Source organism: Oryctolagus cuniculus, chromosome 17 (assembly GCF_964237555.1).
Source record: "Oryctolagus cuniculus chromosome 17, mOryCun1.1, whole genome shotgun sequence".
NCBI lineage: Eukaryota > Metazoa > Chordata > Mammalia > Lagomorpha > Leporidae > Oryctolagus > Oryctolagus cuniculus.
This window is the reverse complement of record NC_091448.1, coordinates 54,376,493-54,380,093: the sequence shown is the minus strand read 5'-3', so window position 1 is coordinate 54,380,093 and position 3,601 is coordinate 54,376,493. Positions and strand designations below refer to the sequence as shown.

General features: G+C 48.7%; 1 protein-coding gene and 1 long non-coding RNA gene across 3 annotated transcripts in view; both read left to right on the top strand.

Annotated features, from left to right (window-relative positions):
* The window catches only part of LOC138846210 (uncharacterized), a 37,158-nt gene extending 36,572 nt beyond the window's left edge, over positions 1 to 586 (top strand). The window contains exon 2 of the long non-coding RNA XR_011383665.1: positions 347 to 586. This is a non-coding gene — a long non-coding RNA (uncharacterized lncRNA). The remainder of the gene's footprint in view (positions 1 to 346) is intronic.
* Positions 1 to 3,601, top strand: part of GAS7 (growth arrest specific 7) — a 248,566-nt gene that overhangs the window by 37,289 nt on the left and 207,676 nt on the right. The gene's annotated exons all lie outside the window — the stretch shown is intronic.

Sequence of the window (3,601 nt, the reverse complement as noted above, 5' to 3'; positions counted from 1 at the left end):
GCAAGTAAGGGGCTTGCTGGAGGGATGGGGAGGCCAAGGGTGGATCAGAGCCCAGGGCTTGTCAGCACTCAAGCCTATTGGTAAACTGAGGCAGAAGGATTGGGGTAAGGTGCAGGGGTGATTTAAAAAAAAAATTAGTCCTTGGGGAAGAGTGGAAACCACTGACTTAAGGGAGTAGTACTGCTGTCCCCAGCTGGCCTTCCAAGGTTCTTATCACCAGACTCAAGGAGTCATTTGCTTCTCCAATAGATAAGAATCTTGATGGCCAGTATTGTCCTGGAGTGATTTATGTAAGGGAATTCCAGGCCTGGGCAGAATGTAACCGTCACCTTCATGTAACCCCCAGACCAACTGGAGCCCACCTGGCCATCATAAATTCCCTAAAGGTCACAGCATCACTGACTAATCGAGGAGGGAAGATCACCATGAGCTCCACTGACCAGCTGGGAACCTGGACATGAGCTGATCACACATCTCTCAGCCCCAGTTTCAGTCTAGAAGAACCTTCGGCCCTGACTGCTCAGGGAGCCCAGGAATGAAGCAATAAGTCCCGGATCCTTGCTTTGCAATAAATACTTTCTTACACACACACACACACACACACACACACACACACACACAAATACTTTCTTCTACAAAAAAAAAAAAGAGAGAGAGAGAGAGAGAGACCTGGAGCAGGTGCAAGTGAAAGATGTAGTGGATAAGTGTGTTTATTTCTTCCAGTGTGATTCTAATCTGTGAATTCCTCTCTAGCATGTTCGCATACTGAGATCTTTCATTTCTTTAAATCTCATTTTAGTTGATGTTTTCCTTTGCAGATATACTTTTTTTGTCTTTTATTATTTATTTTTAAAATATGATCAAATACCCATAACATAAAATTTGCCAATATCCCATTTTATTAATTTTTTGAAAGCTTATTTATTTATTATCTACTTGAAAGGCAGAGATTGAGAGATGATAGAGAGATCTTCCATCCACTGATTTCACTCCTCAAATGCCTGCACAGGCCAGGTCTGTGCTAGGTCAAAGCCAGATGCCAAGAACTCCATCCAGCTCTCCTAACACGAGTGACAGAGGCCCAAGTACTTGGGCCATCATTGGCTGCTTCCCAGGTACTTCAGCAGGGAGCTGGACTGGGAGTGGACAAGCTAGCATGAGGACTGGCACTCCATTATGGGATGTGGGCATCATAAGTGGCGATGGAACCCACTGTGCCACAATGCCCACTGGCACTTTACCCATTTTTAAGGGTTCAGGTCAGTGGTGTTCAGCGTTCATATTCACTCTGTTGTTTAGACATTGCCATCATCCATACTACCATTCTTCCAGCTTGGAAAACAGAAACTCTACCTACCAAACAACAAGCCCCCATCCCCTGCTTCCCTCCAGCCCCTGGCAACCTCCTAGGGTCTCCATTAGCAGGAAGCTGGAATCCAGAGCTGGAGCCAGGACCCAAACCCAGGTACTCCAACATGGATGCCGGCCTCCAACAGGCTACATGCGCTTTTTTTTTTTTTTTTTTTGACAGGCAGGGTGGACAGTGAGAGAGAGAGAGAGAGACAGAGAGAAGGGTCTTCCTTTGCCGTTGGTTCACCCTCCAATGGCCGCCGCGGCCGGCATGCTGCAGCCGGCACACCGCGCTGATCCGAAGGCAGGAGCAAGGTGCTTCTCCTGGTCTCCCATGGGGTGCAGGGCCCAAGGACTTGGGCCATCCTCCACTGCACTCCCGGGCCACAGCAGAGAGCTGGCCTGGAAGAGGAGCAACCGGACAGGATCCAGTGCCCCAACTGGGACTAGAACCCGGTGTGCCGGCGCCGCAAGGTGGAGGATTAGCCTAGTGAGCCACAGCGCCTGCCAGGCTACATGCTTTCTTGCTCTCCTTTCTGTCCCTGTGAATTGGATTAGTGTAGGTACCTCATGTAAATAGAAACACATAATAGGGGCTGGCGCTGTGCCACCTGCAGTGCCAGCATCCCATATGGGCGCCTGTTCTAATCCTGGCTGGTCCTCTTGCAATCCACCTCTCTGCTATGGCCTGGGAAAGCAGTAGAAAATGGCCCAAGTCCTTGGGCCCCTGCACCCACATGGGAGACCTGGGGGAAGCTCCTGGTTTCGTATCGGCCCAGCTCCGGCCGTTGTGGCCTTTGGGGAGTGGACTAGTGGGTAGAAGACCTTTCTCTCTGTCTCTCCCTCTCACTGTAGTTCTACCTGTGAAATAAATGAAATAAAATATTTAAAAAATCACATAATATTTGCCCTCTTGTGATAGGCTTATTTTGCTCACATTCTGAAACATTTTTCATAAGCTACTATTGTAAAGCAAGTTATGGATTCATAGATAGGGTTTTGTCTTTTCTCACTGTATATATGTTTGGAAAAGCAACATGATAAATGGCCCATGGCATGAAAAGATTGAGCTTATAAAAAAAGATTTATTTATTTGAAAGAGAGAGAGAGAGAGAAAGAGAGGAGAGAGAGGTCTTTCATCTGCTGGTTCATACCCCAAATGGCCACAGTAGCTGGGCCTGGATCAGGATGAAGGTAGTAGCCAGGAGATTCATCTGGGTCTTCCACATGGTGGCAGGAGCCCAGCTACTTGTACCACCTTCTGCTGCTTTCCTAGGCCATTAGCAGGGAGCATTGTGGCCATTTGGGGAGTGAGCCACAAATGAAAGATCTCTCTCTTTCTCTCTCTGCCTTTCAAATAAATCTTTAAAATAAAAAGAATGAGTTGGGGGGGGGCAGGGCCCTAGAAAACTCAAAGGATCAATTATGTTCTTTGAATAAATTCAGGCAGTGATGGCCAGGAGCAGTTGGCACTGAGCAAGTATCTGCAGGTCCCTACTGGAGAGAGGGGCTAGGAGTTCCTTTCCTTTCTGAACTGTCTGCCCAGCCCTCTCAACGTGGGCTGTGTACTCCTGAACCAGGCTTCTTCAGCCCGGCTGCCAGAGTGAGAGGATCCTAAGCCAAGTACATCTCCAAAGTAACCCAGCCCATGTCTGGGGTGTGTTTGCACCCTCAGGGAGAGGCCCTAAGGAAGGGTCCAGTGAGGATGCTGGGAAGGGGTCTTTATAAGTCAGGTTGGCAAATCGGCCTGTTTCATCTATTACTGGATGTTTCTGGTTAGGATTGGAGGGCATATTTGATTTAAATGTGAATCTTAGTGACCGAATGGAACAACTGAGATGTGTTGGGATGGACCGTGGAGCGGTCAGCTGGAAGGTGTGGGAACATGAGCCTGCAGGAAGCTCAAGTTCAAAGCCTGCGACCTTCCCTTCCCGTTGACAGGGTAGAATTCTGTTCTGATGACTGAGCTGAGGACAGGATGACTGCTCACTGTAGGAGGCCTTTGTGGTTGGCTGTTGCTCATTCTTGTTCTGACAGTGGCTCCTGAGTTTCCTCTGGGAACTCAAGGTGCAGAGGATTTGCAGAAAGTGAGTGTTTGGGTGGAGTTGATTTTCAGTGGATTGGACCCAGGCTTGACCGAATCACACTGGTCACAGTGGACCAGGGATGGGCAAGTGACCCAGGCTGGTTCTGATTCCTCCCTCTCTGGGGAGAGGAGTTTATGCAATTGAGGAAGGAGGAGCTTCCCCTC